The following is an 8,062-nucleotide window of genomic DNA, read 5'->3' as shown; positions in this document are numbered from 1 at the left end:
ACCTACATCCAGTCAAGAACCCCGTCTTCTAAGTTTACATTCTGAAGATCTTATCCATCCATTTTTTTCACACGTTTCTTCTATCCCTACCTCATCTGTCCTCCAACAGTTCTCAGCCTCTAGACAACTGAGGTCTGTTTTAAGACCTCTGATCCACCATTTCCAGCCTCTACACCTAAACTGTTGAAAATACACATTGCCTGTGTCTGCGGCTCGTTTGGATAAGAGGCCCACTGATAACTGGAAGAACAATGGTTTGCTTCCACTCTTGGGCTGGGGTTTTAGCTTAGTTTGAAGAGTGTTTGTCTGGCATGTACAAATTGAGGATTCCATCTCTAGCGCTACATAAACCAGGTATGGTAATACATACCCATAATCTGAGTATTTGGACAGTGGAAACAAGAGGATCAGAAGTTCATGGACAACTTCAGTTATATAATAAATTCAAGGCCAGCCTGGGCTACGTGAGACTCTGTCAAACAAACAAAACAGGCTCTGAATTGCTGGTAAGGAACTTAGATTTTACAGTTCACTCAAATTGGACTTCTCCTAGTTCCTTGGAATCAACACACACACACACACACACACACACACACACACACTAGCCTATTGATATTTGCATATGCCATACCCTGTGTTCCTTTTCCCTTTATGGCTATTGAGGAATGTCTTCTTGTTTCTCTTGTGTTATCTTAGAGGTCATTTTCCAACCCCTGGTCAGTTCTTGACCTTCTCTCTGTCTCTCACTTTCACACTTAACATTCCATGTCAGAATGCATGACAGATGTCTATCTTTGACAGTAGATTATTTTCAGTTCCTGCAGGGCAGAGCAGTGGTTGTTCTGTGACAATATTTCTGTCATTTATATCTTGAAGAATTTTTGGTACAAAGCAAGTGAGGTGTAAACATTGTTTAGTGACAAATACATCTTCTAGAATCAGGAGTGGCCTCTCCCACTGGAATCCAGTAGCTGGGAACACTCCTGACTTGAACTGGGGACTTCTTAGCATCTCCCATTTGCCTTTCCTTTGGAGTTTTGCAGAAGAGAACTTTGTGTTTCTCTTTGTTCAAGAACTTGGATATCCTCAGGCCACTGAGGTAGCAGGCAAGAAAGTCATTTTAGAATCAATAGCAGTCAAGTCAGCAGCTACTTCAGTATGACCTTGGGAGGTATATATACTTTGTGTCTCTATCTTGTCTGTTCATTGCAGATAATCTCCATTAGAAAGATGCATCAAATGAAATGGTGTATTTAGCAATACACTGTAAACTAAGATATGCCCTAATATTTATATAGTATTATTTCAATAAAGCTACACAAGGGCAACACAATGTTTTATTATCCATCCTGGGACTCTTCTGAGAGAGAGTGTTCCCATAGTGACAGCTGCTTATCTCACAAAACAATAGAGTGGCTGAAACAATTGCACAAGGAGACAGGACAAACTGAGTATCGCTCTCATATCTATGCATAATGTTTAAATCATCACATGCTATATTCAGCCAAGCATGTGGTATCTGCAAATTAAATTTACAAACTCCATAAATATTGAAATAATCATTTTTTCCTGAACTTTTGTGCTCTGGTTTGCAATCCTTTAAGAGGCTTGAATGACATGTCTGTTGAATTGAAATACGACAACGATTCCTCTGTGCCTGTGGATTTTTCATCTGAGGATTCAACTAACTGTGGGGGGAAAATATTCAGAAAACAAATAGCATCTGTGCTGAGCACATACAGCCATTTTTCTTGCCCTCATTCCCTAAGCTATACAGTATTATAGATGTTTATAGGGCATCTACGTGGAATTAGTCACAGTAAGTAATCTAGAGATGATTTTTAAAATACCAGGGGATGCATGCATCTTACATGAGGGAGAAAGCATCCTTAGATTTCCAGACCCACGAGTGGCTCTGGATCCAGCAGTCCCATGGATGCAGAGGGATGACAATGTGGAGGAAAGGTGAACATCGTCGTCATTGTCACCCTGTCTTGAAAATCGCTCTACTTAACATAAAGTCAATCATGCAAAAAAGTAGCGGAAGCCAAACCTTTATGGTCAGTATGCCTCCTAGTGGGAACTTGGCGAGACATGTGAACTTTGCATCTCTGTAAAGACTCTTGAATAACAACTTTTTATATTCTTAATGGTACCATTCACATCTGCAAGATGGGATGAGAGTTGATTGGAACACCCAATAGAGAAACTATCTGTAAATATTTTCAGTAAACATTTAAGGTACAGATGCTCCAGTCTTAAGACTCTCAAGCCAACCGCTGTTAGACAAAAAAATAAAAAAATTTTTTTTTAATTTTCTTATATTTATCTGCTCTTTAAAGTTTGTGTTTAAATAAATGGCTCTTGAAACTTCAGTGAGAGAAGCAGATAGACTGACTGTAGATGGTCACCTCTCCCTCAGCCCCTCCAAATGCAATCAAACCCCCAGTCTCATCCTTAGCTCTGGAAAAGACAACCTGCTGGGCCCTCCCCTTCCTCCTTGTTTCCATCTGCAGTCCATCACACAGATCTTCCCTCCAAATTTCCTTCCCTCTGCTCATTGCTTTATCCCAGCCCCAACCCCAGTAGCCATTACCTGGAATCCTCAGGCCCCTCCAGCCAGTGAAGCAGGTAGGATAACTGCAAATCTTCACCTCTCCTTCAGCTCCTCCAAATCTAATCCCATGGACTCATTTCCAGATCTGCAGCAGACTGCCTGCTGCATTTGGCCTCTCCTCACTCTCTGACCTCATTCCCAGGGGACTAAGCAGATTGTGGTGGAAACCCCTGCTTTCCTCCTTCCTGTAGACCCCCTGAGTGCCCCATTCCTAGCTCATCCACAGCTTTGCCTGTCAGCTCTTAATCAAGAAACACATTTTTACCTGGGACCCCCAGTGGCCACACCAATCCCAGAACAATTTCCTACCATGCAACACACAGTCACCAAGCTCTTCTAAGAACCAGAGAAAGCAACAGAAACTAAGGAACAAAATACCACTCAACAAAGACAAGACCAGATATCAGTACCTAAAATTACAGTCTTCCCAAATGCAGATGCCTAGGCTCCAGCACAAAAACATATTCAACAACAGCCAGGACAGTATGTCTCCACTAGAACCCGGCAACCTTACCACAGCATTCCCTGAGTATGGCAACATAGCTGAAGCATAAGAAAGGGACCTCAAAATAGCCTTTATGAATATGATAGAAGTCCTTACAGAGGAAATGAATGTGCCCCTTAAAGAAATCTCTGAAAACACATACTGCAGAAGGAGATGAATAAAATGCTTCAAGATCCAAAACTGGAAAGAGAATCAATTAAGGAAACCCAAACTAAGGGAAATATGAAAATGAAAAATTAGGAACTTAAACAGGAACCTCAGAGGCAAATCTCACCAGTAGAATACAAGAGATGGAAGAGAGACTCTCAGGCATTGAAGACATGATAGAAGACTACCTTGCTCAAAGAAAATGTTAAATCTAAAATAATAATGATGATGATAATAATAATCCCGGCACAAGACATCCAGGAAATCTTGGACACTATGAAAAAAATCTAAAAATAATATAAAAAGAGGCAAGAGAAGAAACACAGGACACAGAAAATATTTTCAACAAAATCATAGAAGAAAATTTTCCTAACCTAAAGAGATGTTTATCAAGATGCAAGAAGCACACAGAACACCAAATAGACTGAACCAGAAAAGAAAGTCCCTTTGGCACAGAATAAAACACTAAACAAGCAGAACAAAGAAAGAATATTATAAGCTGTAAGGGGAAGATATAAAGTAACATATAAAGGCAGAACTAATAGAATTATACCCAACTTCTCAATATAGACTCTAAAAGCCAGAAAAGCCTGTAGTCTAAGAGACTACAGATACTAGCCCCGACTACTATAGCCAACTAAATTTTCAATCACAAAATATAGGGAGAGAAAGATATTCAAAGATAAAACCAAATTTAAGCAGTATCTATCTGCAAACCCAGACCTAGAGAAAGTGCTAAAAGGAAAACATCAAACTAAAGAGGTTAATCACACCCAAGAAAACACAAGGAATATAATCCCAGATCAGCAAATCAAAAGAGGAAAAACACACAACACAATAACAAAATAACAGGATTCAGCAAATACTGCTCACTGATATCTCTCAATAACAATGGTCAACTCCCCAATATAAAAGATAAAGACTAACAAAGTGATGTGAGAACAGGATCCATCCCTCTTTTGTATCCAAAAAATACACCTTAACATCAAAGGATAGACATCCCCTCAAGGTAAAATGGAGAAAAGACATTTCAAACAAAGGAACCTAAGAAGCAAGCTGGGGTAGCCATTTTAATATCTGACAAAATAGACTTTAAAGCAGAACTAATCAGAAGAGATAGGAAAGGATACTATACACTCATCAAAGGAAAAATATTCCAAGAGGATATTATAATTGTAAGCATCTATGCATCAGACACAAGGGCTCCTAAACTCAGAAAAGAAACACTAACACAGCTTTAATCACGTACTGACCTTCATACACTGATAGTAGGTGATTTTAAGCCCAGTTTTCACCAATAGACATGCTATCTAGACAAAAACTAAGCAGAGAAATGCTGGAGCTAACAAATGTTCTAAACCATATGTACCTAATATATTTACAGAACATTTCACTCAAACAGAAAAAAAATACTTTCTTCTTAGTACTTCATTGAACTTTCTCCAAAATTAACCATACTTGGACACAAAGCAAGTCTCAACTGATACAAAAACCTGAAATAGTACCCTCTATCCTATCTGATGACCATGATTTTTTTTTTCGAGACAGGGTTTCTCCGTGTAGCCCTGGCTGTCTTGGAACTCGCTCTGTAGACCAGGCTGGCCTCGAACTCAGAAATCCACCTGCCTCTGCCTCCCAAGTGCTGGGGATTAAAGGCGTTCGTCACCATTGCCCGGCTGATGACCATGATTTTAAGCTGAATACCAACAACAGAAACAACAGAAGCTTACAAATTCATGGAAACTGAAAGCTCAGTACTGAATGAAAAATGAGTCAAGACAAATTTAGAAAGAATTTAAAGACTTCCTAGAATTGAATGAAAATGAATACACAACAAATCCAAACTTATAGAACACACAATGAAGGTGGCTCTAAGAGACGATTTTTGCACTAAATGTCTACATTTTTAAAAAATGGAGAGATCTCACACTAGTAAATTAACAACACACATGAAGGAGATTGGGGGATACAAATGAAAAAGGATGAAGTCAAAGTATCTTTATTTTCAAATGATATGATAGTATATATAAGTGACCCTAAAATTTTCACCAGAAAACTCCTACAACTGATACTTTCAGCAAAGTAGCTGGATAAAAAACTAACTCAAAAAAGTCACTAATCCTCCTATATGCAAATGACAAATGATTGAAGAAAACAGGGAAACAACACCTTTCACAATAGCGTCAAATAATAGAAAATATCTTAGGGTAACTCTAACCAAGCAAGCTAAAGAATTATATGGGAAAAAAAAAAAAACTTTAAAAGACATTGAAGAGAGAAATCAAAGGAGATGTCAGAAGATGGCAAGATCTTCCATGTTCATGGGTCAGTAGGATTAACATAGTAAAAATGGCCATCCTACCAAAAGTAATCTGTAGATTCAATGTAATACCCATCAAAATTCCAACACAATTCTTCACAGATCTTGAAAGGACAATTTTCAGCTTCATATGGAAACACACACACACACACCCCAGACAGATTGATCAATGGAAATAAATTGAAGACCCAGAGTTTTGTACACACCTCTGGACCCTATGAGGTAAATGAAATGGAAATTTTAATTTGAACTCTGATGTCTACCATTGCTAGAGAATTTTTATCCTCACAAAAATGTTCTGGCAGTGTGAGTGACTGCCCAATTAGCCCAGATGACATGGAACCTGTCATTGTTAATTTTGATTGCTATTTGAGTGGATTAAGAAACACTCAAGGCATTGATGTTACATATCTTGTGGTGGGTGATGTTTCCAGAAGGGATTAACTGAAAGGCATGGATACCCCTAATTGCAAGCAGCAACCTACCATAGGTAGGAAAACAGCTGAGTACCAGCATTCCACCCAGTTGGCTTCCTGATCCTTTCAGATGTGAGCTGCCCAGCTGCCAAGGTAGACTGTACTTCCAAATTATGTAACAGAATAAAGGCTTCTTCATTTAAGTTAGTTACTTCTTGTTGGGTACTTGGATACAGGTAGGTAAAAAGTGAGAAATGTAGAAATATAGGGCTATTATCCTTTCAGTTCTCCAAGAAATGGATATCTGTGCCTTTGTCCTTCTATACTTGTCTGCAGCAAGGTCCTTGGAAACACACAAAGAACAGAGTAAGGAACCATCACTAGTTACAGCTGAGGTAAATTCCAAGAAAGCATCTAGGCTAAGGGAAGCACTTTCTAGTCTGCATCATCATCACAGGGAAGATGCGCATCTCCATCACAACACGTTGCATGGAAAATGGGAAAAGTAATATCCTTGAACCATTTTGGTTGAAATGCTACATTGGCAATTGCATCTTGCTCACCTTAATCACTGCCTGCTGCTTTACATTATCCAGGAGCATTTCAAGGCCCATATAAGCTGTCTACTCCTGGGATTTGGAAGAAAAGGAAGAAAACTTAGGCTTTTATTGAGGAATATAAGGATCCTAGATGTACCCCTAGAGAGCCTTCTAGCAACAAGCCAGCATGAGTTCTCCCACAAGTGACTACTAATTAACTATTCTTTTTCCTTTATTTTAGTTGAAAATTTTGGAATTATTTCATCTACTATCTGTGATGGTTAGCTTTGTCAACTTGAAGAAATCGAGAATCACTTAGGAAAAGTCTCAATGAGGGATTGTCTATATAGAGTTGGCCTGTTGGTATGTCTTAATTAAGATAATTGATTTGGAAAATTCCAGCCCACTATGAGAGGCACCATTCCCTAGGCAAGGAATCCTGGACTGTGTAAGAAGAGATGAATTGAGCCAACTATAAGTGGGTAAAGATACATCCATTTATTTTTCTCTGTTTTAAAGAACCAACCAGTTGTTTTAAGTTCTTACTCCTTTGATTTCCCATCATTGATAGACCCAAAACTCTAAGCTGAAATAAATTCCTGTTTCTCTAAGTTGCTTTTTGGGTACTTTTTTATCACAGCAGCATATATGAAACTGTAACACCAACCCTCTTAGTCCCATTAACACTGTTAAAGTACCCATAGAATCTATTTTATTCCTTGAGGTCAGTTAGTAACTATATTTGCAATGACTCAACAATCTACTTTTATAATTTCAGATAGTATTATAATATTAGTGCTTGGCCATTTTGTTGCTCTCATTTTTCTCTTGCCTTATTCTCTCTCTCTCTCTCTCTCTCTCTCTCTCTCTCTCTCTCACTCCTTCCCCCTCTTCCTTCCTTCTTTTCTTTCTTCCCTTCTCTTTTACTTCCTCCCTTTGAGATGGAGTCTGACTATGTAACACTGGCTGGCTTAAGACTCACTGAGATTTTCTTCTCTCTGCTACCTGATTTCTGGGGTTAAATATATAGGCCACCATGCTTAGGTTAGTCTTGTTGAACATCTGTGAGAGTTCGTGGTTTGGTTGCAATATATCCTTTAACAAATCTCTCTTGTAGTCATCCATGGATTGTGGTATTCTCTCACATTACTTTCTTTGCACTTGAGCTAGGATAACTTGGCTGGGTTTAAAACTGTAGTTCTTTCTCTCTCAGAAATATACAGTTCCAATTCTCCCAGCTTCTATTGCCAGATATGTGAATTTCCATATCAATCTGTGTCTTTTTCTTTAAGAGGTAATTTGTTCTTTATGCCTGAAGATTTTACGACATTTTTTATTTGAATTCAAGAATTGTATTGGGATTTGCCCAGATCTTATTTCACCAATATTATATGGAAATCAGTATAGCTCTTCAGCCTAAAGGCCACTATTTTTAAACTTACCTTGTACTATTTTTAAGTATTGTTTCTGACCTCCTAAAGCTTGATTACTGGATTTGATTTTTAGCCTGTTCTCCAA

The sequence above is a fragment of the Arvicanthis niloticus genome, chromosome 8 (assembly GCF_011762505.2).
Source record: "Arvicanthis niloticus isolate mArvNil1 chromosome 8, mArvNil1.pat.X, whole genome shotgun sequence".
Lineage (NCBI taxonomy): Eukaryota > Metazoa > Chordata > Mammalia > Rodentia > Muridae > Arvicanthis > Arvicanthis niloticus.
This window is presented reverse-complemented; position numbering follows the sequence as displayed.